This window comes from Microcaecilia unicolor, chromosome 3, assembly GCF_901765095.1.
Source record: "Microcaecilia unicolor chromosome 3, aMicUni1.1, whole genome shotgun sequence".
Lineage (NCBI taxonomy): Eukaryota > Metazoa > Chordata > Amphibia > Gymnophiona > Siphonopidae > Microcaecilia > Microcaecilia unicolor.
Genome location: NC_044033.1, coordinates 214604977 through 214622319, shown reverse-complemented (window position 1 = coordinate 214622319; position 17343 = coordinate 214604977). Strand labels below are relative to the sequence as shown.

General features: G+C 44.5%; 8 non-coding genes across 8 annotated transcripts; 7 read left to right on the top strand and 1 right to left on the bottom strand.

The window, feature by feature from the left end:
- Positions 1-1069: 1069 nt before the first annotated feature.
- TRNAL-CAG lies at positions 1070-1152 on the top strand. Its single transcript has one exon. It is a non-coding gene; the product is annotated as a tRNA-Leu (tRNA).
- Positions 1153-3948: 2796 nt separating this feature from the next.
- TRNAL-AAG lies at positions 3949-4031 on the top strand. The gene has a single exon. It is a non-coding gene; the product is annotated as a tRNA-Leu (tRNA).
- Positions 4032-7082: 3051 nt separating this feature from the next.
- TRNAL-CAG lies at positions 7083-7165 on the bottom strand. The gene has a single exon. It is a non-coding gene; the product is annotated as a tRNA-Leu (tRNA).
- A 3969-nt stretch (positions 7166-11134) lies between these two features.
- TRNAL-UAG lies at positions 11135-11217 on the top strand. The gene has a single exon. It is a non-coding gene; the product is annotated as a tRNA-Leu (tRNA).
- Positions 11218-11831: 614 nt separating this feature from the next.
- Positions 11832-11902, top strand: TRNAG-GCC. Its single transcript has one exon. It is a non-coding gene; the product is annotated as a tRNA-Gly (tRNA).
- A 2473-nt stretch (positions 11903-14375) lies between these two features.
- On the top strand, positions 14376-14459 carry TRNAL-AAG. The gene has a single exon. It is a non-coding gene; the product is annotated as a tRNA-Leu (tRNA).
- A 1071-nt stretch (positions 14460-15530) lies between these two features.
- Positions 15531-15613, top strand: TRNAL-UAG. Its single transcript has one exon. It is a non-coding gene; the product is annotated as a tRNA-Leu (tRNA).
- A 987-nt stretch (positions 15614-16600) lies between these two features.
- Positions 16601-16673, top strand: TRNAK-UUU. The gene has a single exon. It is a non-coding gene; the product is annotated as a tRNA-Lys (tRNA).
- The last annotated feature ends 670 nt before the right edge of the window (positions 16674-17343 follow it).

The following is a 17343-nucleotide window of genomic DNA, read 5'->3' as shown; positions in this document are numbered from 1 at the left end:
GGTTCGCCGGGAGGGGGGTCCTGGGGTGAATCTGCGGGGGCCCCGGCCCCCTCAGGCCCCACGTAGCTACGCCACTGGTTCAGAGAGGAATGGGCGGATTTTGCTAATATTATAGAGGAAGAAGCGACAGGTCTTAGCTGTCTGCTGAATATGGGCAGAGAAGGAGAGGGAGGAGTCGAAAATGACTCCGAGAATGCTGCATATGCTCAGAAAGACCATAAAATTAAGTATTCTTTCCAAGCGGGAATGAGACAAAGTGAATTCACCAGAGTGGATTTGAGGTTTGGCTTCCCTGGTTCCAAAGGAGCACTTCACTTCCTAGTAAAATGCATAATCTTCTATTTACTGTGTTTAAGATGTAAAGAGAAAATGGTTTACAGCTACAGGAAAATGCTTAGTAGAATATTTTTCACTTCTGAAAAACATTACTATCACCTAACGTGGGGCTCAAATCCAGGACCCTGAGATTAAGAGTCTCATGCTCTACTGACTGAGCTAGCCCCACAACTGATAAATTCACTTTACGATGTCATTATGAATAACTGATTCTATATGTAAGACTATTTTTAACAATTCTACTTGATATCATTATTTTATGTCCCATTAAAAGTAGAATCTTTTTTTAAACCTGGAGTTTATGATTAGGGGCTACTTTCTTTGTAAGATTCCCGTGTAAATGTGTAGTTAAATATCAATTAACAAAATATGTTTTTTTTAATCATCCCAGTTAACAAACTTTTTTTAACAGATAGAATTAATTGGGGGGGGGGGGGGGGTTAACCTCGCTGCTCTTGACATATAACATAAGACCCAATAGGGATTGGGATTAGTTATGTGGCAGAGCAGTATTTAATAACTTTTTTTTCCTGAACTGGTGAAGATAGAATGGCTTTGCTGAGTTGTTAAAAGGGGTGGATATAGCTCAGGCCTTTTTCAGTAGTCACTCGAGAAGAGCTGCATTCAGGTACAGTAGTTATTTTGCTGTCCCTGAAAAGTAGTAGTAGTAGAAAATTAAATGATTTAAGCAAGAAAACACTATCATCACCTCCTCAGCTTTACCTGCCAAAACGTCAGGATGGCCGAGCGGTCTAAGGCGCTGCGTTCAGGGCGCAGTCTCCTCTGGAGGCGTGGGTTCGAATCCCACTTCTGACAATACACTTTTTATTGGCTTCTCTTCCATAATTTTAATCCTTTCCTATGTCTTAGTCAGATATTCTTTTACAATGTCATTGAATGGCCAGTTTTTCTTCTTTAAATTAAAAAGAATGCAATCCTTCATACTAGACAGAGAGACATTATTTTTGGATGCTATTTGGAATACTGACCCTTCTCTCTGTAGCCTGATAAGTGACACCCACTTTTGCTCTATTACTCAACTATTTTTGTTTCAAATATTGGCTGACAAAAATTTTGCCTACACTTTATACCTAAGTCCCAAGTTAAACTTATGGTGCAACAAATCCTAAAAGAGCACTCCTCCCCAACTGACTTCCAGACAGAATTCCACTGTTTAAACATGATTTTGACCCCTTATGGGTTCAGAGGTGGGAGTCTGATGGTCTGGAAAATCTGTCTGAGAATAGAGACCCCCACATCCGGGTTGAAAATGATTATGATTAATGTAACAATTAAATCAGGGGAGACAGAAAGCTTGCAGCTAGATGATTCTGCTTACAGCAACTGGGCCGTGTCCATAATCCCATTGCTTTGGGGAAATCATAGCTTTGTCAGCATTGACTCAAGATCCATTGCCTGACCACAGGGCCGCCGAGAGGGGGGGCAAAATTTCCCTGGCCCAGGCCTCCAAGGGGGGCCTGGTGCCGGGGTCAGGCCGCCGGTGCTGTAGTCCCCAGTCTCACCTGCCTGCCTCCTCGGCTCTAGGCCCCCTGCATTCAAGGTGGCAGTCGCAGATCACCACTCTTCTGGCCTTCCCTCCCTGTGTCCTGCCCTCGCGGAAACTGGAAGTGACATCACACAAGGACGGGACAAAGGGAGGGAATGCCAGAAGAGACGTGATCTGCGACTGCCGCTTTGAATGAAGGGGGCCCGGAGCCATGGAGGCAAGCAGGTGAGACCGTGGACTGCAGCAACGGGGGGAGGGAAGGGGGGCAGCAGAGGCGGGGCGGTCTTACCCCGGGCTTGGCCTAGTCTCTCAGCGACCCTGCCTGACCAGACACTTGATATGCCTCTGGGGGTGACACAGAGGCATTATAACATTCTTGATCTCATTTTTCTTTCATATGATAGTAGGAGTCCTCTGGATCCTTGAATGCTAACGCTACCTCTCAAAAATCACTTGGCCTCCTTTCTCATTATCAGTGTCTCATACTTAAGATAGTGTTATCAGCTGCAAGATGCCTTACTACAATTATTTTGTGGAAAATTGCCAAAAATGGAAGGTTGAGAAAACCTGTTTGTGCTAAAGGATTGGAGTTTATATGTACAAGTCAAAGTTTTGGAGATCCCAAAAAAGTACAAAACATTTTATACTGCTTATCCCAGAAATAGTGGATTTTCCCCAAGTCCATTTAATAATGATCTATGGTCTTTTCCTTTAGGAAGCCATCCAACCCTTTTTAAAACTCCGCTAAACCAACTGCCTTTACCACATTCTCTGGCAACAAATTCCAGAGTTTAATTACACGTTGAGTGAAGAAAAATTTTCTCTGATTCGTTTTAAATTTACTACATTGTAGCTTCATTGCATGCACCCTAGTCCTAGTATTTTTGGAAAGCGTAAACAGATGCTTCACATCTACCAGTTCAACTTCACTCATTAATTTATAGACCTCTATCATATCTCCCCTCAGCCGCCTTTTCTCCAAGCTGAAGAGTCCTAGCTGCTTTAGTCTTGCCTCATAGGGAAGTCGTCCCATCCACTTTATCATTTTCATCACCCTTCTCTGCACTTTTTCTAATTCCACTATATCTTTTTTGAGATACAGCAACCAGAATTGAACACAATATTTACTACTACTTAACATTTCTAGAGCGCTACTAGGGTTACGCAGCGCTGTACAGTTTAACAAAGAAGGACAGTCCTTGCTCAAAGGAGCTTACAATCTAAAGGACGAAATGCCAAGTTGGGGCAGTCAAGATTTCCTGAATAGAGGTGTAGTGGTTAGGTGCCGAAGGCGACATTGAAGAGGTGGGCTTTGAGCAAGGATTTGAAGATGGGCAGGGAGGGGGCCTGGCGTATGGGCTCAGGGAGTTTATTCCAAGCATGGGGTGAGGCGAGGCAGAAAGGGCAATATTTGAGGTGCAGTTGCACCATGGAGCGATACAAAGCCATTATAAGATTCGTTTGGCAGGACTTTCCTTTGGTAAAGCCATGTTGCCTCGGGTCCTATAGCCTGTCTGCTTCTATAAAGTTAACTGAGTGGAGTGGAACGGGTAGACATGAATCACTTGTTTACTCTTTCAAAAATACTAGACTAGTACTGTTTGGGGATCTTGCCAGGTATTTGAGACCTGGATTGGCCACTGTTGGAAACAGGATACTGGGCTTGATAATAAGATGTACAAGCCATCAAAACTAACAAATCATTCTTTTAAGTACAGTATTTACTTTCATTGCCTGCTGTACCATCACTGCACAAAAAGCATTGTAATTTGCTAAAGAGTTTTAGCTGATCAGTTTTCTCTTTTTTTTTTCCTCAGTACCCCTCCTTATATTTCTCTGCCATTCTCAGTCCTGGCTTTGTGTAGTCATTTATACACTAAAATAGTGAACCACCCATTTTTTGTAACTTGCTGCAACTTCTAGTCAAAGGTAAGGCATCTGACGAAGAAGGGCAACCTTCGAAAGCTAATCAAGATATGTATTAAGTTATGTCAAATAAAAAAGGTATCATCTTATTTTCTTTTCCATGTTTTATTTTGTTTGATGTCTATTGATAACTTTAAGAGTGGACTAACATGGCTTCCACACTCCATTGTATAGAGAATGTCAGGATGGCCGAGCGGTCTAAGGCGCTGCGTTAAGGGCGCAGTCTCCTCTGGAGGCGTGGGTTCGAATCCCACTTCTGACAACATAGCTTTTTGCTTTTCATGTGCATATGGAGGCGTGGGTTCGAATCCCACTTCTGACAACATTGCTTTTCATGTGCATATCTTGTTAAAATATCGGACTCAGTTCTTCTTTTAGAATGCCATTAAAGGGCAATGAGGGCAATGTAATCAAACATAATGCAAACTCCTTTGTTCATGACATCTCTGCCATTTTAAATATTCTCCATTTACCAGGCTGGAGCAGAGGATGAAGGGTGGAACAGTGGAGTACAGATTGCAGGCTGGAGCACAGAAACTCTCTTTGTGAAAGTGGCTGCTAAATTCGCTTTGGAGAGGAAACCGACTGGACGAGCAGTTAGCTACTCCTGGCCCCACAGCTGAATACCATGTGGCATCGACTCGCCTCGTGGGCTTAAGAGGCAGCAGCTCATGGTTGTCACCTCCACCTTGACCACAGCACCCATGACACCAGATCCTGGTCAGATGATCACAGCCACAGAGACCTCCTTCCCCGCGCGCTCCCTGGTCCAAGCCGACTATATGATGGAACCAATGACATAACATAACTCTTCTGCTATTCCCAAATGTGTCTGTAACACATGAACCTTATTCCACCACATCATCACCTGTATTTGTTCTTTACCAGAGTTGGCAAACGCCTTTATGGTACTATGTAAGCCACATTTGGGATTAGTTATGTGGAAGAGCAGTATTTGATAACTTTTTTTCTGAACTGGTGAAGAGAGAATGGCTTTGATGAGTTGTTAAAAGGGGTGGATATAGCTCAGACCTTTTTCAGCAGTCATTCAAGAAGAGCTGCATTCAGGTACAGTAGTTATTTTGCTGTCCCTGAAAGATTTAATCTAAGTTTGCACCCAAGACAATAGAAAATTAAATGACTTAATCAAGAAAACACTATCATCAACTCCTCAGCTGTAGCTCTGCCAAAACGATAGGATGATCGAGCGGTCTAAGGTCCTGCGTTCAGGGCGCACTTTTCTCGGAGGCGTGGGTTCCAATCCCACTTCTGGTAGTACAAGTTTTCTTGGCTGCTCTTCAATAATTTTAATCCTTTCCTATGTCTTAACATATTGTTCACCATTTGCCCAGTGCCTTTTGGAGAAATTATATTCTATGTCCAGAGATGTTGTTTTTCTCTTTGAAGCTTTATTTCTGTAAACTTCTAAGAAGAAAAATGGGATCACACTGAAGGTGGAAAAGTAGTAAAAGGAGACACCCTTCCGTACCTGGGGTCACTAATTCGTTTTTTCAATTTTTGTTTTTTCTAATGATTTTTTTTTTACTTCTTTCCCTTTTTTTTTTCACACTCCTAGGACTGGTCACCCAAATTAAATACAAACGGAGTTAGGTATGAGCTAAAGTATTGGATTTGCGTGAAAGAAGTACAACATTCACCAGGGTGTGTAAATGATAGGGAAATGAGGTGGAGCACAATCTTTCTCTTTAGGAATGCTGTGCAAACTTTGATGCAGGATGGCTGCGTTTAGGGTACAGCAGTGGCGTAGCCAGACTGCCAATTTTGGATGGGCCTGAACCCAAAGTGGGTGGGCACAAAATTTTCTCTCTACCCCCCTCCCCCAGCAAAATTTAGTCATGCTAATCAGATGCATTTGTCACACAGGGTAAAGTGCTGCTTTTCAGTGCATCAGATTTCAGAAAATTTATTTAATAGCCTAACACCCTTTTCAGTGAGCTTTCAGAGGCCAAAACCTCCTGCCTCAGGTCAGTATAATGCTGTTACGGTATCCTCGCCTGACCTAAGGAAGGAAGTATTGGTCTCTGAAACTTCATTAACACAGGTACCATATTACTTTATCCTAAATTAAAAATAAAATTATTTTCTTTACCTTTCTTGTATGGCCATTTACTTTTTCTCATTGGCGTGGCTAAACAGTAAGATAAAGGAAATCATTAGAGCCAAAAAACAATCCTTCAGAAAGTGGAGAAGAGAACCAACTGAAAGTAACAGGATAGATCATAAGGAATGCCAAGCCAAATGCAAAGCGGAGATAAGGAGGGCAAAAAAGGACTTTGAGAAGAAATTAGCGTTGGAAGCAAAAATACATAGTAAAAATTTTTTTAGATACATTAAAAGCAGGAAACCGGCCAAAGAGTCGGTTGGGCCGCTGGACGAAAATGGTGTTAAAGGGGCGATCAAGGAGGACAAAGCCGTAGCGGAGAAATTAAATGAATTCTTTGCTTCGGTCTTCACCGAGGAGGATTTGGGGGGGACACCGGTGCCGGAAAGAATATTTGAAGCGGGGGAGTCGGAGAAACTAAACAAATTCTCTGTAACCTTGGAGGATGTAATGGGTCAGTTCAGCAAGCTGAAGAGTAGTAAATCACCGGGACCTGATGGTATTCATCCCAGAGTATTAATAGAACTAAAAAATGAACTTGCGGAGCTACTGTTAGAAATATGCAATCTGTCCCTAAAATCGAGTGTAGTACCGGAAGACTGGAGGGTAGCCAATGTTACTCCGATTTTTAAGAAGGGTTCCAGAGGAGATCCGGGAAATTATAGACCGGTGAGTCTGACGTCGGTGCCGGGCAAGATGGTGGAGGCTATTATTAAGAATAAAATTGCAGAGCATATACAAAAACATGGACTGATGAGACAAATCAGCACGGATTTAGTGAAGGGAAGTCTTGCCTCACCAATCTAATGCATTTTTTTGAGGGGGTAAGCAAACATGTGGACAATGGGGAGCCGGTTGATATTGTATATCTGGATTTTCAGAAGGCGTTTGACAAAGTGCCGCACGAAAGACTCCTGAAGAAATTGCAGAGTCATGGAATCGGAGGTAGGGTATTATTATGGATTAAGAACTGGTTGAAAGATAGGAAGCAGAGAGTAGGATTGCGTGGCCAGTATTCTCAGTGGAGGAGGGTAGTTAGTGGGGTCCCGCAGGGGTCTGTGCTGGGTCCGTTGCTTTTTAATGTATTTATAAAGAAGAAAAACTGGCCATTCAATGACATTGTAAAAGAATATCTGACTAAGACATAGGAAAGGATTAAAATTATGGAAGAGAAGCCAAGAAAAAGTGTGCTGTCAGAAGTGGGATTCGAACCCACGCCTCCAGAGGAGACTGCGCCCTGAACGCAGCGCCTTAGACCGCTCGGCCATCCTGACGTTTTGGCAAGTAAAGCTGAGGAGGAATGGAGTGTGGAAGCCATGTTAGTCCACTCTTAAAGTTATCAATAGACATCAAACAAAATAAAACATGTTTTCCCTCTTTCTCCCCATCCTTCCATGTTTTCCCTCATTCTCTGCCATCCTTCCATCTGTTTTCCCTCTTTTCTCCCCATCCTTCCATGTTTTCCCTCTTTCTCCCCATCCTTCCATGTTTTCCATGTTTTCCCTCTTTCTCCCCAACCTTCCATGTTTTCCCTCTTTCTCCCCATCCTTCCATGTTTTCCATGTTTTCCCTCTTTCTCCCCATCCTTCCATGTTTTCCCTCATTCTCTGCCATCCTTCCATCTGTTTTCCCTCTTTTCTCCCCATTCTTCCATGTTTTCCCTCTTTCTCCCCCATCCTTCCATCTGTTTTCCCTCTTTTTCTCCCCATCCTTCCATGTTTTCCCTCTTTTCTTCGACGAGGCCCGCCCTGCATGCCAGCGCCAGCTCCCATTGCCGGCCACTGCTGCTTTTCCTGTTGAGCAGCAGGGCCGGCGCTACAAAAAGAAGAAGCGCTAACGGCGCTAAGGACGAGAAATGTTAAAAAAAAAAAACGCAGCACCGGCAGGCACTGTCTAGGCAGCGGCAGCCTTGAGGCATTGGCTGCTGAGGCATTGGCTGCTGGCTCGCAGGCTCCTCCCGCAGATGGGAGGAGCCTGCGAGCCAGCAGCCAATGCCTCAGCAGCCAATGCCTCAAGGCTGCCGAGACAGTGCCTGCCAGTGCCGCGCTTTTTTTTTTTTTTAAACATTTCTCGTCCTACGGTCCTTAGCACCGTTAGCGCTTCTTCTTTTTGTAGCGCCGGCCCTGCTGCTCAACAGGAAAAGCAGCAGTGGCCGGCAATGGGTGCTGGCGCTGGGTGGGCCTGGGCTGAAATTGGGTGGGCCTGGGCCCACCCAGGCCCACCCGTAGCTACGCCCCTGGGGTACAGTCTCCTGTGGAGGCGTGGGTTTAAATCCCACTTCTGACAGTACAATTTTTCTTGGTTTCTCTTCCAATTTTAATCCTTTCCTATGTCTTAGTCAGATATTCTTTTACAATGTCATTGAATGGCCAGTTTTTCTTCTTTAAATGAAAAAGAATGCAATCCTTCATACTAGACAGAGAGACATTATTTTTGGATGCTATTTGGAATACTGACACTACTCACTCCAGGTTACCAGCCTGAACTCTATTTTTCTTTCACTATATTTTGTCAGAAATTTGAAAACAATATTGTAACTTGGAGCTTAATCACCAGCAATCACAAATCACATGACAGCTCAAAAGTAGCTGTAAAACTGACTGAGATTTTGGCTACCCCTCTTTCTAGGTCCCCTTCCTAAACTTCATCTAACTCCAGTGGCGTTCCTAGGGGCAGGGCCGGTCTTAGCAAGTGCGGGGGCCCTATGCAGACCAATTTGGTGGGGCCCCGTCCTAGCCCCGCCCCCAGCCCAAGCTAAACTTGTACAGAAAAACTGACTGAAATAATAAGCACAATGCTATCATGAACCCCCCCCCCCCCCCCTCAGAAATTATTCAGTTCAAGTCCACTACAATTAGTAGTTCCAATTCTCATAACCCCGAGGGGGTCAGAGGTGCGGACACACAATCTCTCCACTGCAAAACACTATACACAAACTTGTGCAAAAACACACTCATAACCTTACCAAATCATAACAGCACTAATTCCAAGGACAGGACGAGCTACAACCTTATGCGTGGAAAGACAGCACTGTAATTACACCAGGCTCTAAAACATCAATACACTACCTCGTGAAAAAAACAAAACAAAAAGGGCTGCAAATGCTACATGCTAGCAGGATACTGCACCTTGATCACGCATGAAAAACACATGACACAACAGATATGAAGGCAAAATAAACTGGAAAGTTACCTCAAGAAGTCAGACTCAGCATGCAGCAATACTAGAAAAAATTGAAACTTACATGCAAAATATCACAGATGCACATTTCCAAAAGCTGACATATTCCAATTAATACATTCTGAATAAAATTCTTTTTTCTACCTTTGTTGTCTGATCATTTGTTTTTTTCTATTCGCTTTGGTCCCAGTGTCTTCTGTTTTATGCAGTGTCTTCTTTCCATTTGATATTTATTCTCTCACCATGTCCACCATCCTCCTGTGTCCTTATGTGTCCTGTCTACCATCTCCATGTGCATCTCCTTCCTTTGTCTTTCCTTCCCTCCATTCCTGCCCAACATTTCTCCTCATGCTCCTCTCCCCTGCCCCCTCCATTCCATTCATCATCCCTATCCAGCAATTCCCCTCTCTCCCTGAGCCCCCTCCATTCCATTCATCATCCCTATCCAGCAATTCCCCTCTCTCCCTGAGCCCCCTCCCATCCATGCTCCTCTCCCCTGCCCCCTCCATTCCATTCATCATCCCTATCCAGCAATTCCCCTCTCTCCCTGAGCCTCCTCCCATCCATGCTCCTCTCCCCTGCCCCCTCCATTCCATTCATCATCCCTATCCAGCAATTCCCCTCTCTCTCTGAGCCCCCTCCCATCCATGCTCCTCTCCCATGCCCCCTCCATTCCATTCATCATCCCAATCCAGCAATTCCCCTCTCTCCCTGAGCCCCCTCCCATCCATGCTCCTCTCCCCTGCCCCCTCCATTCCATTCATCATCCCTATCCAGCAATTCCCTGAGCCCCCTCCCATCCATGCTCCTCTCCCCTGCCCCCTCCATTCCAGTCATCATCCCAATCCAGCCATTCCCATCTCTCCCTGAGCCCCCTCCCATCCATGCTCCTCTCCCCTGCCCCCTCCATTCATCATCCCTATCCAGCCATTACCCTCTCTCCCTGAGGCCTGGCATCCATGTCCAGGTCCTCTCTCCCTTACCCTCCCGCTCCCACGTTCAACTGCCTGCCCGCCCTGGCGCCCTCTTTTTCACCCCCCAACCAAGGATGGCTCTTCGTTTTTTTTTTTAAACTTTACCCGCCTCCATCGCCGGAATCCAAGCGTCACGAAAAGCGCTCCTCCTCTCCCAAGTCTCCTCGACGTCCCTAGCAGAACGCAGCAGAACTGGAGCTCTTCCTGATTCATTCATTCTCAGTGTCCCGCCCTCGAGGGTGGGACACTGAGAATGAACGAATCAGGAAGAGCTCCAGTTCTGCTAGAGACGTCGGGGGGACTCAGGAGAGGAGTAGCGCTTTCAGTGACGCTCGGATTCCGGCGAGGCGGCGACGGAGGGTAAAGTTAAAAGGAAAATAAAGATCCTTGCGGCGGGAAGAGGTTGACTGAGCCGCACCGCGTGGGGCCCCCCTAAGCGCGGGGCCCTATGCGGCCGCCTTGGTCGCCTCAGCTTAAGAGCAGCCCTGCTTAGGGGGGGGGGGCAGTGGGTGCGGTCCGCCCCGGGTGCCGCATGTGCCTGTCTCTCATTCGTTCCATGCTCCCTCTGCCCCAAACTGTTACAAGAAATGATTTATCTTGGGGGAAAGAGCTCTAGAGCACTCGCTACTGTTTATAATTTAAGAGCAGGTGCTGTATTTATAAGTTTTAGGATATTAATTTCTCCACCAATCACCAAAGGTGATAATTGCAATAAATTAAATAAATTAAGTATATATAAAAGATATCATATACTCAGAACACAAAGAGACCGTATTTTTAGCTTCAAAAAGGTTGATTTACTATACAATTGCACACGAGAGGTATGGTTAGTGCATCCTGAATTGTCCACATTACAATTGGAAGTGACTTGTTTGCATTCTGTTTTGGTTAGCTGCTTCTTTCTTCCCTGTGTCTTCACTTTTAGTGTCTGTGAGTTTCAGTGAAGAGCTAAAACTAAGTTGCATTGGCTTTCAATAACTTTATGTTGTGAGCAAAGGTGTGACAAAGCGAAAATGAATTGCTTTTTACCGTGACGAAAATCATTGTCTCTTTCTCCTTAGAAATGCTGTGCAACGTAAGTAATGGAATGTCAGGATGGCCGAGCGGTCTAAGGCGCTGCGTTTAGAGCGCAGTCTCTTCTGGAGGCGTGGGTTCGAATCCCACTCTTGACAGCATGGTTTTTTCGTGCGCATATCGGAGTCAGATCTTCTTTTTAGAATGGCAATAAAGGGCAACGAGGGCAATGTTGTTCTTTAACTCAAACATAATGCAATCGCCTTTGTTCATGACATCTCTGCCATTTTAAATATTCTCCATTTACCAGGCTGCAGCAGAGGATGAAGGGTGGAACAGTGGAGTACAGATTGCAGGCTGGAGCACAGAAACTCTCTTTGTGAAAGTGGCTGCTAAATTCGCTTCGATGGAGAGGAAACCGACTGGACGAGCAGTTAGCTACTCCTGGCCCCACAGCTGAATACCATGTGGCATCGACTCGCCTCGTGGGCTTAGGAGGCAGCAGCTCATGGTTGTCACCTCCACCTTGACCACAGCACCCATGACGCCAGATCCTGGTCAGATGATCAGAGCCACAGAGACCTCCTTCCCTGCGCGCTCCCCGGTCCAAGCCGACTACACGATGGAACCAATGACATAACATAACTCTTCCTCTCTGCTATTCCCAAACTACAACATCACCTGTATTCGTTCTTTACCGGAGTTGGCGATCGCCTTTATGGTACTATGTAAGCCACATTTAATAAAATACTATAAAGAAACTTAGCAAACTGCATTGGTGGTTCAGTGGTAGAATTCTCGCCTGCCACGCGGGAGGCCCGGGTTCGATTCCCGGCCAATGCAACTGTATTTTTTTTAATTCTCTATTCTTTGCATGTTTCTATTTAGATCTTTAGCAGCTACAGATATTTCAGTTATGATGACGCAATTAGTTTTACTCTCCCTTTCTCCTCCCTCCCAGAAGTCCACTCTGCTAGTCTGCTCCTTCCTTTGCCTATATACATTTATTGTTTTATATTTTTACATAATAATTACAATATTGCTCTTAACCACTGTAGAATGCTACTACTACTACTACTACTTAGCATTTCTATAGCGCTACTAGGGTTACGCAGCGCTGTACAAGTTAAAACATGGGGAAGGACAGTCCCTGCTCAAGAGAGCTTACAATCTTCCATAATTTTAATCCATTCCTATGTCTTAGTCAGATATTCTTTTACAATGTCATTGAATGGCCAGCTTTTCTTCTTTAAATGAGAAAGAATGCAATCCTTCATACTAGACAGAGAGACATTATTTTTGGATGCTATTTGGAATACTGACCCTTCTCTCTGTAGCCTGATAAGTGACACCCACTTTCGCTCTATTACTCAACTATTTTTGTTTCAAATATTGGCTGACAAAAATTTTGCCTACACTTTATACCTAAGTCCCAAGTTAAACTTATGGTGCAACAAATCCTAAAAGAGCACTCCTCCCCAACTGACTTCCAGACAGAATTCCACTGTTTAAACATGATTTTGACCCCTTATGGGTTCAGAGGTGGGAGTCTGATGGTCTGGAAAATCTGTCTGAGAATAGAGACCCCCACATCCGGGTTGAAAATGATTATGATTAATGTAACAATTAAATCAGGGGAGACAGAAAGCTTGCAGCTAGATGATTCTGCTTACAGCAACTGGGCCGTGTCCATAATCCCATTGCTTTGGGGAAATCATAGCTTTGTCAGTATTGACTCAAGATCCATTGCCTGACCACAGGGCCGCCGAGAGAGGGAGGCAGTGGGGGCAAAATTTCCCTGGCCCAGGCCTCCAAGGGGGGCCTGGTGCCGGGGTCAGGCCGCCGGCGTGTAGTCCCCAGTCTCACCTGCCTGCCTCCTCGGCTCTAGGACCCCTGCATTCAAGGCGGCAGTCGCAGATCACCTCTCTTCTGGTCTTCCCTCCCTATGTCCCGCCCTCGCGGAAACTGGAAGTGACATCACACAAGGGCGGGACAAAGGGAGGGAAGGCCAGAAGAGACGCGATCTGCGACTGCCGCTTTGAATGAAGGGGGCCCGGAGCCGTGGAGGCAGGCAGGTGAGACCGTGGACTGCAGCGACAGGGGGAGTGAAGGGGGCAGCAGAGGCGGGGCGGTCTTGCCCCGGGCTCGGCCTAGTCTCTCAGCGACCCTGCCTGACCAGACACTTGATGTGCCTCTGGGGGTGACACAGAGGCATTATACCATTCTTGATCTCATTTTTCTTTCATGGGATAGTAGGAGTCCTCTGGATCCTTGAATGCTAACACTACCTCTCAAACATCACTTGGCTTTCTTTCTCATTATCAGTGTCTCTAATACTTAAGATAGTGTTATCAGCTGCAAGATGCCTTACTACAATTATTTTGTGAAAAATTGCCAAAAATGGAAGGTTGAGAAAACCTGTTTGTGCTAAAGGATTGGAGTTTATATGTACAAGTCAAAGTTTTGGAGATCCCAAAAAAGTACAAAACATTTTATACTGCTTATCCCAGAAATAGTGGATTTTCCCCAAGTCCATTTAATAATGATCTATGGACTTTTCCTTTAGGAAGCCATCCAAGCCTTTTTAAAACTCCTGGCATATGGGCTCAGGGAGTTTATTCCAAGCATGGGGTGAGGCGAGGCAGAAAGGGCAATATTTGAGGTGCAGTTGCACCATGGAGCGATACAAAGCCATTATAAAATTCGTTTGGCAGGACTTTCCTTTGGTAAAGCCATGTTGCCTCGGGTCCTATAGCCTGTCAGCTTCTATAAAGTTAACTGAGTGGAGTGGAACGGGTAGACGTGAATCACTTGTTTACTCTTTCAAAAATACTAGACTAGTACTGTTTGGGGATCTTGCCAGGTATTTGTGACCTGGATCGGCCACCGTTGGAAACAGGATACTGGGCTTGATAATAAGATGTACAAGCCATCAAAACTAACAAATCATTCTTTTAAGTACAGTATTTACTTTCATTGCCTGCTGTACCATCACTGCACAGAAAGCATTGTAATTTGCTAAAGAGTTTTAGCTGATTAGTTTTCTCTCTTTTTTTCCCCTCAGTACCCCTCCTTATATTTCTCTGCCATTCTCAGTCCTAGCTTTGAGTAGTCATTTATACACTAAAATAGTGAACCATCCATTTTTGTAACTTGCTGCAACTTCTAGTCAAAAGTAAGGCATCTGCTAATCAAGAAATGTATTAAGTTATGTCAAATAAAAAAGGTATCATCTTATTTTCTTTTCCATGTTTTATTTTGTTTGATTTCTATTTATAACCTTAAGAGTGGACTAACACGGCTTCCACACTCTTATGTACAGGATGGCCGAGCGGTCTAAGGCGCTGCGTTAAGGGCGCAGTCTCCTCCGGAGGCGTGGGTTCGAATCCCACTTCTGACAACATTGCTTTTCATGTGCATATGGAGGCGTGGTTTCGAATCCCACTTCTAACAACATTGCTTTTCATGTGTATATGGAGGCGTGGTTTAAATCCCACTTCTGACACTGACAGTACAATTTTTCTTGGTTTCTCTTCCAATTTTAATCCATTCCTGTGTCTTAGTCAGATATTCTTTTACAATGTCATTGAATGGCCAGCTTTTCTTCTTTAAATGAAAAAGGATGCAATCCTTGATACTAGACAGAGAGACATTATTTTTGGATGCTATTTGGAATACTGACACTACTCACTCCAGGTTACCAGCCTGAACTCTATTTTTCTTTCACTATATTTTGTCAGAAATTTGAAAACAATATTGTAACTTGGAGCTTAATCACCAGCAATCACAAATCACATGACAGCTCAAAAGTAGCTGTAAAACTGACTGAGATTTTGGCTACCCCTCTTTATAGGTCCCCTTCCTAAACTTCATCTAACTCCAGTGGCATTCCTAGGGGGGCGGTGGGTGCAGTCTGCCCTGCATGCGCCTGTCCCTCGTTCGTTCCATGCTCCCTCTGCCCCAAACTGTTACAAGAAATGATTTATCTTGGGGGAAAGAGCACTCACTACTGTTTATAATTTAAGAGCAGGTGCTGTATTTATAAGTTTTAGAATATTAATTTCTCCACCAATCACCAAAGGTGATAATTGCAATAAATTAAATAAATTAAGTATATATAAAAGATACCATATACTCAGAACACAAAGAGACCGTATTTTTAGCTTCAAAAAGGTTGATTTAATATACAATTGCACACGAGAGGTATGGTTAGTGCATCCTGAATTGGCTACATTACAATTGGAAGTGACTTGTTTGCATTCTGTTTTGGTTAGCTGCTTCTTTCTTCCCTGTGTCTTCACTTTTAGTGTCTGTGAGTTTCAGTGAAGAGCTAAAACTAAGTTGCATTGGCTTTCAATAACTTTATGTTGTGAGCAAAGGTGTGAGAAAGCGAAAATGAATTGCTTTTTACCGTGACGAAAACCACTGTCTCTTTCTCCTTAGAAATGCTGTGCAACGCAAGTAATGGAATGTCAGGATGGCCGAGCGGTCTAAGGCGCTGCGTTTAGAGCGCAGTCTCTTCTGGAGGCGTGGGTTCGAATCCCACTCTTGACAGCATGGTTTTTTCGTGCGCATATCGGAGTCAGATCTTCTTTTAAAATGCCAATAAAGGGCAACGAGGGCAATGATGTTCTTTAAGTCAAACATAATGCAATCTCCTTTGTTCATGACATCTCTGCCATTTTAAATATTCTCCATTTACCAGGCTGCAGCAGAGGATGAAGGGTGGAACAAAGGGTGAAGGGTGGAACAGTGGAGTAGAGATTGCAGGCTGGAGCACAGAAACTCTCTTTGTGAAAGTGGTTGCTAAATTCGCTTCGATAGCGAGGAAACCGACTTGGTGAGCAGTCCTGGACCCACAGCTGGGAGGGGGCCTGGCTATGGGTTCAGGGAGTTTATTCCAAGCCTGGGGTGAGGCGAGGCAGAAAGGGCAATATTTGAGGTGCAGTTGCACCATGGAACGATACAAAGCCATTATAAGATTCGTTTGGCAGGACTTTCCTTTGGTAAAGCCATGTTGCCTCGGGTCCTATAGCCTGTCAGCTTCTATAAAGTTAACTGAGTGGAGTGGAACGGGTAGACGTGAATCACTTGTTTACTCTTTCAAAAATACTAGACTAGTACTGTTTGGGGATTTTGCCAGGTATTTGTGATCTGGATCGGCCACCGTTGGAAACAAGATACTGGGCTTGATAATAAGGTGTACAAGCAATCAAAACTAACAAATCATTCTTTTAAGTACAGTATTTACTTTCATTGCCTGCTGTACCATCACTGCACAGAAAGCATTGTAATTTGCTAAAGAGTTTTAGCTGATTAGTTTTCTCTCTTTTTTTTCCCTCAGTACCCCTCCTTATATTTCTCTGCCATTCTCAGTCCTAGCTTTGAGTAGTCATTTATACACTAAAATAGTGAACCATCCATGTTTGTAACTTGCTGCAACTTCTAGTCAAAGGTAAGGCATCTCTCAGACAAATTTTACAGCCTCTCTTCCTTGATATTAAACTACCAAATTCCTTTCTTTTTTATTTATTGTGTAGAGCCTGGATAGCTCAGTCGGTAGAGCATCAGACTTTTAATCTGAGGGTCCAGGGTTCAAGTCCCTGTTCAGGCGCAAAACTTCTTTTTTTTTCCCCAATCCATGAACCTTGAAAAGAATTCAGTTTCACAATCCAACAAGTTGCAAAAATTCATGCTTCCTGAGCTGCTCATACCAGTTACAAAAAATCTTAAATTACTACCTACTAAACAACCACTGTGTGGTCCTGAGTTGAGTGGGCTCTCCATTGGTGCATCATTTTGCAACTCTAGTGGGGGTCACATCATTTTATTTGACTGAAATCTTAGGGTCACAAAAACTTTAGGAAGCTCTGATCTAGAGTAGAGAGTTGCAGGGGGACAGAAATAGCACCAGTCCCTGCCGGAATCTACCCACCCATCACCTCTGGAATAGAGTAGTTACTCACCTGTAACAGGTGTTCTCCGAAGACAGCAGGCAATATATTCTCACTGATGGGTGACGTCACGTCGGCCCGGAGGACTTTCCAGCAAAGTCCATGACAAAATTTAAAATGTCCCCCGTCGCGCGGGCGGATGCAGTGCGCATGCGCGCGTCCACTTTCCCGCCCGCCGCGCGGGCACATTCCTCAGTTTTTTCTTCTCCGCGTCTGAGGTGACACGGAGCTCGACCTTCGTCTTCGTGTTCCTCCTGTGCCCGGAGGTGAAGATTCATCAAAAGGAAGTATCCTTTATAGTTAATTTTAGAGTTTTTTTCGTTTATTAAG